This window comes from Elephantulus edwardii, unplaced genomic scaffold (genome assembly GCF_000299155.1).
Source record: "Elephantulus edwardii isolate Elephantulus edwardi_28Jun2011 unplaced genomic scaffold, EleEdw1.0 scaffold00037, whole genome shotgun sequence".
In the NCBI taxonomy this organism is placed as follows: domain Eukaryota; kingdom Metazoa; phylum Chordata; class Mammalia; order Macroscelidea; family Macroscelididae; genus Elephantulus; species Elephantulus edwardii.
Genome location: NW_006399787.1, coordinates 20144854 through 20164156, shown reverse-complemented (window position 1 = coordinate 20164156; position 19303 = coordinate 20144854). Strand labels below are relative to the sequence as shown.

The following is a 19303-nucleotide window of genomic DNA, read 5'->3' as shown; positions in this document are numbered from 1 at the left end:
CAAGATATTAAGGAGCTGAGCAGAAGATTTCAAAGGACAGCATGGGAAGACAAAGTAAAATATTATAATGAAATGTGCAAGGAGCTGGAGTCAGAAAACCAAAAGGGCCGAACTCACTCAGTATTTTTTTTTTTATTTATTTAAATGAAAGTTTACAGAGACTTAGGGTTTTAGTCATTCATTGTCACACTTTTCTCCCTGCCCACCCCTCCCCCTTGCTCAGTATTTCTTAAGCTCAAGGAACTTCAGAACAAATTCAAACCATGTGTTGCTATATTTAAGGATGCTTTGGGCAGAATATTAAATGATCCAGGAAGTATTAAAAGAAGATGAAAAGAGTATACACAGTCATTGTACCAAAAGAAATTGGCAGACACAGAAGAGGTTAGAGAAACAACTTATGAGCAAGAGCTTATGGTGATGAAGGAAGAAGTTCAAGCTGCTTTGAAAGAATTAGCAAAAAATAATGCTCCAGGAATTGATGGTATACCGACTGATACATTTCAACTAGATGTGCCCAAATTGTGCCAAGAAATTTGGAGGACAACCACCTGGCCAACTGATTGGAGGATCTCTGTATTTGTTCCCATTCCAAAGACAGGTGATCCAACAGAGCGTGGAAATTATAGAATAGTATCATAAATATCACATGCAAGCAAGATTCTGCTGAAGATTATCCAAAAACAACTGGAACAGCACATCAACAGAGAACTATCTGAAGTACAGCCTGGGTTTAGATGAAGGTAGTTTAGATTTCATTAATTTAAGTATTATAATTAAAGTGAGAATGATTTTATTTAATAGAGCTTATTTTCTTTTACTTTATGTTTATTTTGGTGGCTCATGATAGCATAATGCACAATTAAGTTTGGATAAGGATGTTGCAAGGTAAATGTGTGGCCTCTAAGTCTTGAATGGCCATAAGAAAGATATTGACATAAAATTAGAATGACACAATGCTGCCAAAACGGAGGAAGGTCTGAGGCATTTGCTACAGAAGGTCAAGGATTGCTGTCTTAAATATAGATTGAAGCTCACCATCAAGAAATCAAAGATTCTCACCACTGGATGGATTGACAGCATTATGATGGACAGTGAAGAGATTAAGATTGTTAACAGCTTCAGTTTGCTTGGCTCCACAATCAACACTCTTGGTACTAGCAGTCAGGAAATCAAAAGGCAACTTGCACTGGGAATGTCTGCTGCCAGGGACACCTCCCAGAGTACTAAAGAGCAACAGTGACAGTCTGGAGACTAAGGTGCTCCTGATCCAGGCAATGGTCTTTGCAATTACTTGCTATATGCATCGGAAAGCTAGATATTGACTAGGTATGATAAAGGAAAATTGATCCCTTTGACTTGTGGTGCTGGAGACGAGTATTGACTATACCAAGGACTACTAGGAGAACAGGTTTGTTTTTGAGAGGGTGAAACCAGACTGTTTCTTGGAGGCAAGGATTCTGAAGCTTCATTTGACATACTTTGAGCATGTTGCAAGGAGGGACCAGTCCTTGGAGGGGGACATCATGCTTGGGAGGTAGAGGGGCAGCACAAGAGAGGAAGGCCCTCAAAGAGATGGATTGATTCAGGGACTAGGTAATTGGAGTATGTGTGTCAGAGACAATAATGTTGGCTCAGGATAGAACAGAGTTCAGAGCTGTTGTACACAGGGTCTCTATGAGTCGCAAGTGACTCAATGGCACATTAACAACAACAACAACAATAGTTGCAACTGTATTTCTTATGAATGAATAGTATGGTTAGGCCCCTGTCCTCAAGGAGTCTAACAATGCTTTGGTGATTAACGTTTCCCAAACTTCAGTTGAGTATCACAGTTATGACTTTTGTACTGTGTCTGTGTACGTTTTGTACTTCTGTGTACTTAGTAATTACTTAAGTTGATTTTTCTTTTGAGCTTTGCTTTATCCTATATATAAATACCCATGAAGTTTTGAAGATGACAGTTATATATTTTATAATAACTATTGAATTAATGCCTAACAATTTTAATTTTAAATTTCTTTGTGTGTGGTTTTTTAAAAAAATTATTATTAATTTCAATGAAAATTTAAAGAGACTTTGAATTTCCATTCATTCATTGTTGCACTTTTTTCTCTTCCCAACCCTTCCCCCTTACACTACCCTCTTGGAAAAGTAAAAGAAAAATTCTTTCATGGTTTTACAATCCCTCCCTCCAGGTCCCCTCCACTATGCAACCTTCGCTCTGGACTCCTGTCATGACAAAAATACCTAATAACACATCATGGCGTGATGTTCTGACCCACAGCATTTTATACAAATCATAGTATTGATGAAAAAGTAGGAAATAATATTTTCAATTGTTTTTCTATCCCAAAGCCATCTTTTGCCATTTGGGCCACTTTCCATAATTGGGATCATCTTTTCCCCTAATAAACCAATGCCTTGAAGACGATAGTTGTTGCTGTCATTGGTAGGTATGAGTACAACTCATCGTGACCCTTTGAACAAGTCTGAACCCTATCCTGTCCTATGCCATCCTTGTCATCTATGACACAGTGGAGCTCATTGCCACAGTCATTCCCTCTCAATGAGGGTCTTCTTCTCCATTAGTCCTCTACCGTTCAGAGCATGATAGCCCATTCCAAGGAACAGCCTCTTCTAGTACCTTGCCCAGAGTATATGAGATGAAGGCTATAGAGCCAGAGTTAATTTTCTCAGTTATACCCACATGATTTTGTTAATGTGAATACTGTTTGACTCTTGGCTTATTTTCCTTCTCCTTCACTTCTTTCCACTCAGTTCTTTCACTGATTATTATCCTTTTCTCTAAATTGTGCCTCTATCTGTCCTGTTCCATCTACCTAGCCTCTGCTTTTATTCTGCCTACATCCCCTGATTTCTGCTCTTGCTGTTGCTCTCCTAATTGTGAATTTAATCCTCACAGCAGTCTCAACAAACCCATAGACATTTCTTCTGGGAGTTGTCACCGTTTTGGGAATTCGATGGTTAATCAAAGCAGTGGCTGTGACAGATGAGTGGTGTTGGATGTAGATTCCAAAATATTTCAGTGTGTCACCAGCATTTCATCAGTCTATTGTCTTTGCGGTTTCTTCACAGTTTCCCTTTGAATCTTATGCCTAGGGGAGTCTACAGGGTTTCTAGACACCACACCCAGTTTGTACAGTTACAGACCCTCTTTCCTGGTATTTATAGAGTTGTTTATTCAGTTTCTAAGATGATTAGTTATTTGAGATGAGTAGAAGTTAAACCTATTCATAAGGCCAGCACTTGCTTTCTTAGCTCACTGGTGGCCAGATACAAGTCATAATAGCATTTCATTTTCTTAACTTTGAATAGGACTGAGGGGGGGGAGTTGACTCATGTGAATTATAGGAGCTATTGAAAGAAAACCATATTATTCATTACATTTGTGAAACAAGAAACAAAGAGGAATAGTTGTTTCTTACCATAGTCATTTCAGACTGAAAGATTTGTTCATCAGCCAAATGTAGACACACCTTTCCTCAACCTTTTTTTTTAAATGGTCTTTAGCTTTGCAGTCATTTAGAATTGAGGCCCTTTATTCCCTGCCACATACTTTTGGTACACACCCTTCTTCCCTCCCCTTTGCCATACTTTTGTTTCCTTGAGAAAAGGAGTCTCTCTTAGAGTATAGAATAAACATTTCTTTGTGAAGTGTGACTATTTATGCTTGAGGGGTTGTCAGTTTGCGCACAATAGAGAAGGTGACGGAGACTCCTCTGGCTCGCCAAGTCAGCACTTTGAGCCTGTGGAGGCAAAAGAACACGTTCAGCAAGCTGAAAAATTTTTTAACAAGTCAGAACATTTTACAATTTCCATATTTATCAAACATGTCAGGGGATAGGATCACAAAGCCTTCCAGGGATTAACTGCCTCTAGGCCTTGAACTGTTTTATTAAGATGGAGGAAGCCAAGTTCTCAACACCCTGTGATTTGCTCTAATAACCACAAGAGTCAGAATGTAGGTGATCCTTCCTGAATGAAAGGTAATCCTGAGGCTAAAATGCTCCTTGAATGGGGGGGGGGGAGTCCAACTAAACCCTTTCTTAGCAGATGCCTGTACATGAATCCAACAGAGCTTTGGAGCTTGAAGTTTATTTACCCAAAGTTAGGTTTTTAGTCTTGTAGGTGGTGGTTACTGACCTTTGACACATCAGGACTTAGAATAGGGAGCCTAAGTAAAAGGTGTTCAGAAACATGCAGGCATTCTCAAAGAAGGGTGGGTGGGCAGAGCCTGTTTGGAGCTTGGCAAAACATCCTAGAGTTACTATTTGTTTTCAAATGTTTGGGGTTTGGCAAATGCTATGATTAATTTTGCCAAGCACTTTCCTTTGAATTGTAGCACAGAAATATCTTGGGTGAAATTTAATTGCTTTATTGGTGATTCACTTGTATTATACTGATCAGAATGTCATTTTGGAAAAGGTATTTAATGGCTGAGAAACATTAGGACCTTTAGAAATAGGGTGACTTAAAACATTTTTTTTTCACCTCAACCTTTTCTTAGATGGAGGGGAAAATTGACTTAAAGCCCCATGTCGTTTCAGTAAGAGTTGGAACTTGGAATCATTAACTAAGTAGCTGTTTCCAAACCAGACTCTGCTTTTCTGACGTGCCCTGGAAATCTTTAGAAAAGTTTCAGAGCTGGGCTGCAATTTTGAGCCAATACCTAATGTGAAAATTGATGTTATAAAAATAAACAGAAGGCTTTCAACAAGAAAGTAGAGAGAGCAGCCTTCTTCTGGAAAGGTAACTTGTTGAAATTAGAGAAAAAGAAAAAAAAGAGTTAAACCCCAAGGAAATGAAGCTTATGGTAGATCTTTGGTTCCAGAGCCAACTTGCCTTGAGAGGTAAAACTTATGAGAGGGGAAAAGTTATATATGGTGCCATGAGGTAGCTTTTCTGTTATGGTTTGTAGGAAAGACTGTAGAAGAAGGAAGCTTAAAATGCTGAAACTTTACAAATGAGCATAAAGCTATAAAGAGTTTAAAGAACAGGAAGGGGGCATGGCTAAATATGACACCTAGTTTCTTACTGCCTGTCAGGTCTCAACAAAGCATAGTGGCAACAACAGGCTTCTTCTTGTGTAATGTCAGCTTCCTGTCTTTGGTAACTGGCCCAGAAAAGCCAGTGCCAGCAACGAGGGAGACTAGTCACTGCCTCTTTGAGTAGAAGACCAACAGCGCAAAGAAGTGTCCAGCTGGAGAGGAAAGAAATATTTCAAACAAATTGCTGTGAATGTCTTCATGTTCAAGTTATTGTGAAACTTACTGGTAGGAAGTGTTGAGAAACTCTAGTTCTGAATTTTCCAAGCCAGTGTAAGGAGGACAGTGATAGAAACTCTTGTTTACCTCAATTGTAGACCGAAAGCAGTTATAAGTATGCCATTGGGTGTTATTCTTTTTCTCCTCTTCTTTAATCCTTACATTCCTCAAATTGTTTAAAATTCCCTTTAAGAAAAAAAAATCTGTTTTTAGTCTTTGTCTTAGCCAGTCAGTTAATTAGACAGTTTGCAGATATCCATTTTGGTTTAACTGTAAACATTTTTCCCCCCCATCTTTATGTATTTCTTTAAGCAAATCTAAGAGGAAGTTCTGATGGTCTAGGGGTAAGAAGCTGCGCTGTGGACAGGAAGACTCAATCAATGTGAAAATGACAATCCTACCCAAAGCAATCTACACGTTTGGTGCAATCCCAATACAAATACCAGTTCCATTCTTCAATGAGTTGAAAAAGGCAATTTCCAATTTCATTTGGAATGGAAAGAGGGCCTGAATAAGCAAAGCACTCCTTAAAAGAGAAACAAAGTAGGAGACATCTCACTCCCTGATTTCAAATCCTACTACACTGCCATAGTGGTCAAGACAGTGTTTTACTTGTACAATGACAGACAAATAGGTCAATGGAATAGAATTGAGAATCCAGAAATCAGCCCATCTACCGATGGTCAACTAATTTTTGACAAGGAGATAAAATCAGTTAAGTGAGGAAATGACAGCTTTTTAAACAAATGGTATTGGCAAAATTGGAAAACCATCTGCAGAAAACCCAAACAAGACCCACACCTCACACCATACACAAAAACCAACTCTAAGGGAATCTAGGACCTAGAGCTAAAACCAAGAACTATAATCTTCATTAGAGAAAAGCTTGGAAGAACACTATAAGCACTAATTGACAACTTGAACAGTCTTCCAAGCAACCAGGAGAAGATAAAATAGATGAATGGGACATTCTAAGAATCAAATCCCTATGCACATCAAAAAACTTCTCTGACAGAGTAAAAAAAGGGAAGCAACAGACTGGGAAAAATATTTGGTAATGACATGTCTGATAAGGGGCTTATATCTAGAATTTATAGAATACTCAAGTGCCACAACAAGACAAAGGAAAACAACCCAATTGCAAAATGGGCTCAGAATATGAACAGACACTTCACCAAAGAACATACCCAGATGGTGAACAAACACATGAACAAATGTTCAAAATCCCTAGCTCAAAGAGAGATGCTAATCAAAACAACTATGAGATATCATCTCACCCCAGTAAGAATAGCAGAATTTAACAGAGCTGCAATCAACAAATGCTGGTGAGGTTGTGGAGAAACTGGAACCCTTATTCACTGTTTGGTGGAAGTGTAAAATGGTACAACCACCATGGAAGGCAATATGACACTTTTTCAAAAAGTTGGAAATAGAAATACCATTTGACCCAGAAATTCCACTACTGGGAATATACCCTAAAGAAACGAAAACTGCCACCCAAGCAGATATATGCACACCCACATTTCTTGTTGCTTTGTTCACAGTAGCAAAGAGTTGAAAACAACCCAAGTGCCCATCAACAAACAAATGGATAGAGAAACTCTGGTATATTCACACAATGGAATATTATGCAACACTAAAAAACAAAGAACGCATGAAATAGTATACAAAATGGGTGACCATGGAGGTCATTATGCTGAGTAAAATATCTCAGTCACAAAAAGACAAATACTACATAATGCCACTGTTACAGAACAAGAGTGACATGAGGGTTGGGGGAAACTAAGAGGAGATAAAAATGTACATGGCATTGAAACAGGTGAGGTAGACAACTGTATAAAAGGAATATATGATTAGGTATTATTGGCATGACAAGAGTCCAGAATAAGAGTTACATAGTAAGGTGATCTGGGGCAGGAGGGACTTGTATCACAATGAAAGAACTTTTTTCCAAAGAAAAACGTGAACTGGGAGGTGGGAGGGTGGGCAGGGAGGAAAATGTGCAACAATGAATGAATGGAAATCCAAGTTCTTCATAAACTTTCATTAAAATATCAAAAAACACCCCCAAAAAGCAATAAATCCCTTTATAACAATAAAAAAAATAAGAAGCTGTGCTGCAATATCAAAGGCACACAGTTCAAATCCACCAGCTGCTTAGAGAGAGAAGGATGGGCAGTCACCTCTCATGTGATTAACTGCCTCTGAAAACCTACTGGAGGGTCAGCTATGGGTTGGCTACAACCTGATGGCACACAACAACAACAAGAACAAGTGTTCTTTCAGTGCAAGAAGATGCATTTTTTATCTTTGTAAACTTTGGTCTTGATTATCCTAAAATCCTTTTTACTCTTTTTATCTTCTTTTTCTTTCCCACACTGTCTCCTTCTTTCTTGCTGGTTATAATTTGAGGTTGTTGTTGGGTGCCATCATGTACATTCTGCCTCATAGTGACCCAGTGTGACAAGAGTAGAACTTCTCCATAGGCTTTCCTAGACTTTAACCTGTTTGAGGTACTGTGGTGGTATTGTAGCAGAGCACTTGATTGTTAACCAGAAGGTTGGCAGTTCTAACCTACCAGCTGCTCTACTACAAAAGATGAGGCAGTCTGATTCCATAAAGCTTTATAGCCTTGTAAAACCTGTGAGCAGTTCTGCTCTGTCCTTTAGAGTCCCTGTAGTCAGACTTGCAATGAGTATTGTTTGGGGGTTTTAATCTTTCTGGAAGCAGATTGCCGGGTCTTTCTGCTGCATGGTTGCTTAGCAACAACTGAATATTCCTAAGTGCTACAAAAGTTTATGCTTGGCTAGTGGTAAGAAGTGGCACTGCCAGCACTAAAGGATGTAATTCTCATCCACCACCCTGCTCAGCAGGAAAAAGATAGTCTCCTCTTGTGCAGTTTACAGCTTCTGAAAACGCATGAAAGGGTCAACACTGTGGGTTGATTCTGACTAGATGGCACAGAACAAGAGGGACAGCTAATCTAAAGGTTGGCTGTTTGAACCCCCCATCAGAAGAAAGGGCCAGTTATCTAATTTGATAATGACTATAGCCAAGAAGACTCTATGGAGTGGTTCCAGTCTGTAATATGTGCGTCACCATAAGTTGGTGTCAACTTGATCGTTATAGGCTTTGGGTTTTTTCCCCTCTCATGATCATTATTGTATTTTACTTTCACTTTTTACTAAATTGTGATGTGTGTTCCAGAAGGTCAGATTGTTATAAAGTTGAGAGAAAGAAATAGATCTCATGAATCTGAGGCTATTACTTTTAGAAATGGAAAAAAAATTATTCCATTATTAAAGATGTATGTACCGTAGGTTTGGACAATAGAATGTACGTAGCCATTTTACGAACCACTCCTGTTTTATCCATTCTGTTTCCTGCAGTTTTTTCACACAGTGGGGAAGGAATAACACATTTATTGATTTTTTTTTTAGTGAGTGAAGATAATTTAATTCTGTTCTTTAATGTATAATCCAGGAGTGGTGAACCATATTTTCTGCCAAAAAGCCATTAACCTTATAGGAAAGAAAACCCAATTGAGAATCATCTAAATAAAAAGCAACTTAATTTAGTTTTTACAAGCTATTTCCTTATAGAGAAGTATAACATACCCTGCATATCTGTGTTTGACATTAAAGTCAAGAAACAGAGCATTGTCATGAGGAAGTATATGAAGCAATAATTTGAAAATACCTTTGCTGTGTATTTATTGCTGCTGTACAGTAGGTGTTGGAGACGGGGCAGAGGCTTGGGTGTGATGTGGGGTAGGGGACAACAGAGCTACATAGTAACCTCTCAAAGATGATGCTTTACCTGGCCTATGGCATTTAAGAAATATCTTTGTAGATTTTTTTAAAGGGTGTAAAATTATTAGATTTTTAATATAAATTTTGTAGTTTTTACCTTAAGTCTAGAAGCAGTCTTTCTTCAATCTTCTCAGTTCTTTTTTCCCTAATTTAGCCCCAGCACCTTCATCAGTCCTGGCTTCCTCCAATGGAAAGAGTAGAAGACCATATCTCATTGTGAGAAAAACTTTGTACTTCCTAGCTTGTTTATCTTGTAGCCTCTTAGATCATTCCTTCTACAAAAACCTCTGAAGGCGATACACAACTTTTGTGATTTTGCAGGGTAAAATGAGACCGATTATTAATCTATTCTATAAATTAGATGAAAGTATATCACAGTCCAGTTTCAGTTGATTGTTGTTGTTGTTGTATATCATAGAGTCAGATCCTACCTGTAGCTGACACTTTGGCAGGTTGTCAAGGCAGTTAATCACACAGGAGGAGATTGTCCATCCTTCTCCTGCACAGCAGCTGGTGGCCTCGAACCTTAAGCCTTTGGACTTGCAGCACAGGTTCTTGCCACTAGGCTACCAGAGCTCCCTTTAAGCTCATTAGATGAACAGTATTCCCTACTATTGTTGTTATGTACCGTCAAGTTGACTATGAATCAGAGTGACCCTGCGGGCAACAGCTTGGAACCTCGTCCTAGCCTGAGTCACCCTCACCATCTCTGACACACCTGATTCCATTGCCCCAGTCACTATGTCAGTCTGTCTCATCCTGGATCTTCCTCTCCTGTGCTGATCTTTCACCCTTCCAAGCATGATATTTTTCTCTGAGAACTGACCCCTCTTGACAATATGTCCAAAGTATGTGAGATGGAATTTCAAAATCCTTGTCTCTCAGGAACAACTTGCTTTCACTCTTTCCAGGGCGAACATATTTGTTTATTTTTGTAGTCAATGATATGTTCAATACTCTTCAGAACCATAGCTCAAAGATATAGATTCTTCTGTCATCCTTAGCCTTTGTCCAGCTAAGCATAACAAGCAATTGAGAAGACCTTGGCTTGGATCAGACACACCTTTTTCTTTACACTTACATCATTGCTCTTTAGCCTTCTGGAGAAATCCTTGACAGCAGATTTACCCAGTGCAGCTCATCTTTTGATTTCCTAACTGCTGGTGTCAAGGGTGTTGATTTGTGTGTCTGAGCAAGATGAAATCGTTAACAGCATCAATCTTTTCTCCATCATGGTGCTTGCTACCTATTACCCTGATGGTGAGGACTTTTGTTTTCCTTATGTTGAGATGGAATTTATATTAAAAGCTGCAATTCTTGATCTTCTGTAGCAGGCATATCAAGTGCACCTTCATTTCAGTGATCAAGGTTGTGTCATTTCCATAAAATAAATTGTTGGTGAGTGTTCCTCCAATTCTGATGCCACATTCTTCTTTATAAAGTTCAACCTCTCGAATGATCTATTTAGCATATAGATTGGAAAAATATGGAGAGAGGATACATCTTTGCTGTACTTGTTTCTTGATTTTGAAGCATGCAGTGCTCCCTTGCTTTATAACTTGTTTTAGGTATAGATTTTGCGTGAGCATGATCAAGTGTCCTGGGATTTCCATTCTCTTCGATGTTAGCCGCAGTTTGTTGTGATCCTCACAGCATAGTGTTTATGATGTCATTGTTAAGTGCCATCAAGTTGGAACCAGCCTATTGCTGACCCTCCAGCAGGTTCCCAGAGACAGTTAGTCACACGGGAGGGAATGGCTTATCTTTCTTCTACAGAGCAGCTTGAGAATTTGAACCATTTGCCATTGTGTTGGAAGTGCATCTTCACTACTATGACTTCTTGAAAGTGTACTTTTTTAAGCATTCAAAAGAAAAAAGTATAACATGATCATCAACTGTACTGGCCAAACTTACTCCCTTTAAGTTCTTAATTTAGTATTTAAACTAAGCTGAAAGATACGATGGATGGACTTTTGGAATGGACCCTGACACTATGTGTTTAGGTCTACTTTTGATAGGTCTCAAATTCTTTGTCTATTCAATGGTAACTTCTTTCAGGTTTAGGATTCTAGTGTGAGTTTTGTTTTGTGTTTTCTTTTTAAATCTAACAATTCCTATGTTCCCTCATTAATAAGAGACCATTTCAGATATTGTATTTACTATAAGAGGGTCTTTGTATATGTTCTACTTCTTGATAAATAAAGTTTCTACTTGGCAGTAAGCCTGTCATGATTCTATTTTGCTATATTTTTTGGTGAAAAATTTATTCTTTTAGACCAGAAAGTGAAGGAAGAATAGCTTGTAAGCAACTTCAAGATAAAAAATGGAACAAATAGAAGGGAAATAAAGCTTATGATGTCTGATGGTCTCTGCATTAAGAGCACATAAGTGTGAAGGAGAAACACAGTTCTTCAGTCTCTACTTACCAGAGGAAGTCAATTCCTTAACAGGCCTCTCACAAAATCCTGTTCATGTTAGGGTGGTCTTTTTTTTTTTCCTCCTCCCCTTCATATGATGACTATAAAAGAAATGTGTGTCCATTGTGGAAAATGTGGAAAGAGTGATGAAGAAGAAAGAAAAACCATTTCTAACCACCACCCCTACCCCCCACCCCGCAGTGATAATGATTCTTAACATTATAGTCTATTTCTTTCTAATCTTCTCCCATATAATTGATCATAATTGGATCATATTGAATGAACACTTTCATGGTCAGCAGTTGTTTTTGTTGATTGTTATTTTGTTAAATTTCATTTTGCATAATTACAATGTGCCAGACACTCCTGTTAAGCATTTTACAAATAGTATCTCCTCTCTTCAACACTAGGAGGCCAGGAGTTTGTTTCAGGGGAGCTCAGCTTTAAATGGATCATCTTATTGAAACGGGTTTCACTGTAGGAGGAGGATCCTGGTCATAAAAGAAATCTAGCTGTACATTTTTCATGTGTACTTTTTAAAGTGTCATCATCTTTTTTTGTTGTTGTTGTTAAGGTTTTATTTCAGAGGGAAGAGAGATTAGTTTGTTATCTTTAAAGACAAACATTTTTAACTGAAATCATATCTGTAGTGTTTAGTATGTCAACAAGCTTTAAATTGTGAAGAAGTCTTATCAGAGGAACTGCTGCTTTGAAAATGATATGGACATATTTGTTGAATGTTCTCTCTTCCAACGCCTAAATGAGGCACACAAGGGAGTAACTGAATTTTACAATATTTAGATAGCTTCATAGTGAGTAATCAAAACATTTTTTAGGTATTTAATAAGAGGTTCAGATCAGCCTTTCTAGAATTTCTATAATAGAGCTGATCCAGGAATCAGTAACTCGGACATTTTCTTAACTGTTAGGGATGCTACACAAGCTCTGAGCCAGGCCAGCGTTTCCCTGTGAGGGTGCTGGGACATCCCATAGCAAGTGCAGATTACACCGAAGCTTGTCCCGGCCGACTTAGCCAACCACGGGAGCCAGCTCCTCGGTCAAGAGCCAAGGCTTCTCCACCTTTCTCTCTCAGAATCACTCCTGACTCTGCCATTCATTTTCTGGATTACAGATTAACTCAGAATTCTCAGGAGTGTGCGGCCAATAACTCCTTGAATTAGTTCCAGGCCTCCTTGGAATTGCTATGAATGATTTGAGATTTTTATGGCTAGAATTTTCACATTGTCTCATGAGTTTGCCCTTGTTAATTATCATAGCTAAGGTAGTTAAGTAGCACAGGCCTTCAGGATCTCAATCCAGTATCCCAAGTCTTCTAACTGGACTTTTTGCCGCTTCTCCTACCACTTATCCTCTTATATTCCATCTCAAGATTTCTCTTTTGGAAAGATTTCTCTTATATCATTCCTTTACTAGAATGCTTTGAGCATTAGGCCTAAGTGTTTCTGCTTGTCCTTTGAGACCTTCTCTAGGCTAGTCTGGAGCTTTAGTGGCTTAGGGTTAAGAAATTAAGCTGTCAACCCAAAGGAATGTGGTCTGAATCCACCAGCTGTTCACAGGAGAAGGATGAGCAGTGTCCTCCCATGCAATTTAGTGCCTCCGAAACCTACAGAAAGGTCATCTATGTGTTGGTTCAGACTCTATGGTGTACAACAGCTAGTTGTGGCTGCACCCTCCCTGGGCACTTGGAGTTCCTGCTGTAGTAAAAAACTTCCTTTGCAGTCATCTGGAGTGGTCTTTGATGTACCTTTTAGACTCTTCATGAGTCGAAAACATTCTCACTTCTCTTTTTAATTTACTTCTATCTTTCTCATCCACAAGTCCTGTGTGTTCTCAGGAGTGTTCCCTAACTTGGTCAGCCTAAATCCTTCCCTTCTATAAGCTTCCCTTGAGGACAGAGGAAGCTATGTTTCGATGCCAAGTTATTTGCCCCCAACTACGCAGGAATTTCTTCATCACAGAAACCATGGCCTTTTTCATCATCATGATAATGCATGCATCTTTATTATAATAATTTTTATTATGATTTTTTTTCTTCTCCAGATCTGCCCTCTATTCCATCATCTTTCCTTGAAAATGTTCCTTCTTGCTCCATGCCCTCCTCTCTTCAATCATATTTCTCTTATTTTTCTTCTGACAGTCTCATCACTGTGCTAGCATATTTGATTTGTGTTGCTGAAAGAGCTTTAAAGTCTATGGGGCGAGAATAGTCTAAAAGTATTATATTTTAGGGCATTATTTTTATCGTAGGAGTATGCAATGAGGGTTGCAGAGTGGAGTATATTTGGGATGGGGGTAGGGGGGTGCAGGAGGGGGATTGTGTACCAATGAGGGAGTTTTTCTTTTGCTTTTCAAGGAGAGGAGCAAATGGGGGGGAGGGGGGAGGGGTTTGTGCGGGGAGAAGGGTGCAACAATGAATGAATGGAATCCCAAAATCTCTGTAGATGTTCATTGAAATGAAAAATAAACAACCTAAATTTAAAAAAAAAGAAAGAGCTTTAAAAATATATTCTAAAAATATGATATTACATAGTAGTATTTCATGACAAAAATAGAAATGACAAAAGGTATAGAAATTGAAAGTACCTGAAATGAGCAGTCCACCATTAGCCTTTTGGTGACTTCCATTTAACATCTATAATTACATATAAATACACACTGACACACATGGAACCAGTGCTATGAGGCTTCTTAAAGTTCTGCTTTTATGCTCGGAAGAAATTTAGTAGTCCCAATCCACAACACAAAGAGTCTTCCAAGTATCTTGAAAAATTTACAACTAGGAGAAGATAAAATAGATGAATGGGACCTTATAAGAATCAAATCTCTATGCACATCCCAAAACTTCTCCAACAGGGTAAAAAGGGAAGCCACAGACTGGGAAAAAGTGTTTGGTAATGACATGTCAGATAAGGGGCTTATGTCTAGAATTTATAGAATACTTAAGCACCACAACAATATAAAGGTAAATAATCCAACAGAAAAATGGGCACAAGATATGAACAGACACTTCACCAAAGACATTCAGATGCTGAACGAACACATGAAGAAATGTTCAAAATCCCTAGCCCTGAGCGAGATGCAAATCAAGACAACTATGAGATATTATCTCACTCCAGTAAGACTAGCAAAATTTAACAGAACAGCAAGCAACAAATGCTGGTGAGGTTGTGGAGAGACTGGAACCCTTATTCACTGTTGGTGGGAGTGTAAAATGGTGCAACCACTGTGGAAAGCATTGTGGCGCTTTCTCAAAAAGTTGCAAATAGAGATAACATTTGACCCAGCAATTCCACTACTGGGAATATACCCCAAAGAGACCATAACTGACATCCAAGCAGATATATGCACACCCATGTTTATTGTGGCTTTGTTCACAATAGCAAGGAGTTGGAAACAACCTCTGTGCCCATCAACAACCGAATGGCTGGAGAAGCTGTGGTATATTCACACAATGGAATAGTACGCTGCATTGAAAAACAAGGAACTCATGCAATATTATTCAAAATGGGTGACCCTGGAGGACATTATGCTGAGTGAAATATCTCAGTCACAAAAGGACAAATATTATTTGGTGCCACTGTCGTAGAATGAGGCTGACCTTGGAGTGGGCGTAAGACTAAGAAAAACTGGATAAATTATGTTTACTGCATTGAAGCCGATGAGAGAGAGAATAGTTTAAAATTAATATATTTTAGGGCATTATGATTATCATAAGAGTCTGGAATGAGGGTTGCAGAGTGGAGTATATTTGGGATGGGGGTAGGGGGGTGCAGGAGGGGGATTGTGTACCAATGAAGGAGTTTTCCTTTTGCTTTTCAAGGAGAGGAGTGAACTGGGGGTGGGGTGCGTGGGGAGAAAAGTGCAACAATGAATGAATGGAATTCCAAAATCCCTGTAGATGTTCATTGAAATTAATAATAATAATAAATAAAATAAAAATTAAAAAATGAAAAAAAGTTGTACTTTTATGCACACACAAAGTGAGAACACTTGCAACTTCAGTAAATTTTTATGTAGGACAGAGAAGGCTTCAGTGCTGCTGTATGTTGGATGCACACGACTTGATGGTACATACCAACATCAACAATAACTTACAATTCACTGGCTTGTATTTATGTTCACTGTGTTGAATAACACTCAACACAATCCACTTCCATAGTTTTCATCATTTTTAATAGAAGCTGAGTGCCTCTTAAATTTGAATTGTCTCATTCTTCTCCCCTCTGTCCATGGTCCCAAACCCAAACCAAACCCACTTCCATGGATTTGATTCTGACTCATAGCAAACCTGTTAGGTCTCTGAGGCTGCTTGTCTTTACAAGGAGGAAACTGCCAGTCTTCTGTGGATCACCTGGTGGATTGGAATCATCAGATTTTCAATTAGCAAACCAGAGATTATCCACTGCATACTAGGGTTTGTTCTCTTTCTGTCTCTTGTCTCTCTCATTTCTCTCTCTCTCTCTCTCTCTCTCTCTGTTTATAGAATCATGTTGAGCATGAATTTTTTCCATGTTTGAAAAAAATGAAGGCAAATCTGTCCTTTCCCATTTTGATACTTAAAAGTTTTGTGATTTGTCTGTATAGCTAATTTGAAAATATAAACATATTTAATCTCTTTTCAGAACTACTCTTAGAGAAAATTTTTTCTTTGATGACTCAAAATGAAAACTAACTGTCCTTGACTAATGCTGTGGTATGAACCACATCAGATTGTGAACTATTTGGTAGTAAAATCTTTAAAGTTATAGGATGTTTCTCTTATTGTTGGTAGAGAGCATATAAACCATTACTTTTTGTTTGAAGATCAGCAGGTGTCATAAATTATTAGTCAGGAAGAGATTAACCATAGACGTGGCAAAAGACCAAGGAGCAAGGCTAGATATGGAAATTTTTTTGATGTTTAAAAATATAAGTGTCTTAACCTTGGCCAATGTGTTAATTATCTCTTGCTGTGTAAAAACTATCCTCAACATTTAGTGTCTTTAAAACAACAATGGATACTTAGGAGCCTTCGCTGGCCTTGGCTGAGAATTTCTGGTGCGTGGTCTCTCATGAGACCAAGTTGTTGGCTGGAGTTGCCATCATCTCAAGGCTTGCCGAAGGGGATGGATGCTGTTTTTCCAAGGCGGCTCACCTGTATGATTGGCCAGTTGGTGCTGGCTAGTCCCACTCTTAGCCTTGGAAGTTGCGTAGCATCATTTCTGCCACATTTTATTGGTCACACTGGAAGGGAGCTGCATGAGGACATGATCATCACACGTAGAAGTCATTAGGCATCATCTTGGATATTGACTATTAGAATCTGCCCGTCTGTTTATTTTCAGTATAAGACATTAACTTTTTAGCACCCTAAAAATACTGCTAAAATGTCTTTTAATGCAAGATACAATCTTTTTGTGTTGGCAGTGACTCGTCCTGTTCTCTCTTGCTCCATTTTTCCCCTTCCCTCTCTCTGTTTGCTACTGGAGCTCAGTGTTATTTACTGAAGAAATATTTATTGGCTTGGGTGGAATAGGCTAAAAGCCATAATTGCTCCAATGAGCATTAGAGTTGGATAAAATTTGTTTAAACTTCTTATTTTATGACAAAAGAAGTTATTAGTGAAAGCGTCTAAAGAGAGAATGTATTAAATGTTTTAATCATCCTTGAATTTCTTACCGTCATAATCAGTATTGTCTTTTATGCTTTCTAGACAATATGTATATTATGTAAACTTAAATAAATTTGCTTTAATGAAATTTGCTGGGTTTTTTTAAATAAAAGTATACTTACAAACTGTAATGAAGTTAAAATGCCATAGGACATTCTTAAACTCTATTGTATGTCAGATTAGGTGTGGAACATACAATTTAAAGAGAGGAATATATTATAAAATTAGACAGATCTTAGAAATTTTTCTTAATAGGCAAAGATGTCAAACTATACTTATAAATACTTGAAAAAAGAGATGTAAAAATATTGTTCATTTCATAAAAATTTTTCCCCAATTTTGTAGATTTATATGAAAATAAATCTATTTATTAAATTTATTTTATTTCTTGTAATTTAAAAATACTACTTCATGGATTTTTTCCTTCTTTTCTAACTTATTAATGTAGAAGCAAATGCCATCTGAACAGTAAAAGTATATATACGTATATATAGTATTCAAGTCTGCCACTCTATCTATGAACTTGAAGGTTTTGGTTCTTAGACCCAGTGCAGATCAAGGCTGAGGCCTGAAATACTGTGGAGAACAAGGCACATGAGTCAGAAGAGGGGCAGGAGACAAAATGGGCATGGAAGGCAAAATGCGGCATTGAAGGTGGTGACAAAGCTTGGTCTCACAGAAGAATTCTTCTGTCATCATCAATCATTGATCTCAGAGGTGTAGCAAGTGATTAAAAATACCAGGGCCTGACTCAGGCACATTTTAGACATCAGAAGTAGAGCTGACATCATTGAGTCTCAATAGTTTGAGTTGAGTCTGGCTCATAGCAATCCTCCATTAAGTTTCTGATTAAAATCGTAATGGAAGAAGATTGCCCACCTTTCTGCTGCAGAGCAACTTGTAGATTTGAACCAACAACCTTTCAGTTGTAACATGGCATTGGGTTGAAGCCCTCCAGTAGATTCCCAAAGCAGTCAATCAGAAGAGAGGAGATTGTCTGCCATTCTGTTCTGGAGCACTTGTTCGATTTGAATCACTATAGAGGTATGGCCTTTGGGAGGGCAGCCCAAGTCTTTATGGCCTAAGACACCAGACATTTCTATGTTACTTATGTTGTTAGATGCTGTTGAGTCAAAAACGACTCAGAGTGACTCTGTAAACAACCAATCTGAACAGGGTCCTATCCAAGGCCATCTTTTTATTTATTTTTATTTCTGTGTGTGTGTGTGTGTGTGTACCGTCAAATTGGATTGTTCCTTCTTCTCAAGCAGAGCATCTGGTGAATTTGAATCTCTGGGATTGCAGTGCAGCTTCTTGCCACTAGGCCACTAGAGCTTGCCCCAAGGCCATCTTGACAATTTCTGACACACTCAAGCACATTGCCTCAGTCACTGTGTCAACCCACCTGGTTGAGGTGCTTTCTGTCCACTGCTCCTCCACCTTCCCAAGTATCATGTCCATCTCCAAGGAATAACCTCTTCCATAGACATACCCAAATGTTGTTACCCTCAAAGAAATGATGTTTTAAGGTATGTTTTTATTTTACATTTTAATAAGCACTTTCAATTGATTAGGAGAGGAATAGGTGAAATATTGTCACAGAACTAGAAGAAAATTTGCCCATATATTATGGTGGATGATTTTCAGTTTTATCATATTGTCTTTTAAGAAAGACTTCTTTGTTGATGAACATTTACTTGGTTTAGGTTGAATGACTTGATATAGATCATCTGTATCCATCTATAAGACAAAATAACTTGAAGGCTTCAATTTTGTTTTGATTTTGTGGTTGCCTTGAGTATTCCTGATGTGCCAGTAAGTGGCACCTTACAGACTCCAACATAGAAAGGATAGGCTGAGCCTGGAGGACATTATGCTAAGTGAAATATCTCAGTTGCAAAAGGACAAATATTGCATGGTGCCACTGCTGTAAAATGGGACTGATACCAGGGTGGGGTTAAGTTGGAGAAAAACTGGATAAATTGTGTATGCTGCGCGGAAACAGATGAGGGACTGAATAATTTAAAAGCGATGTATGATAGGGTATTATGGTTATCACAAGAGTCCACAATTAAGGTTGCATAGTGGAATGTACTTGGGGCGGTGGGAGGGGTG

At 38.4% G+C, this 19303-nt stretch overlaps 1 protein-coding gene across 1 annotated transcript in view; it reads left to right on the top strand.

Annotated features, from left to right (window-relative positions):
- RAD51B (RAD51 paralog B) overlaps nucleotides 1-19303 on the top strand; it is an 890578-nt gene that overhangs the window by 264892 nt on the left and 606383 nt on the right. The window lies entirely within an intron of this gene.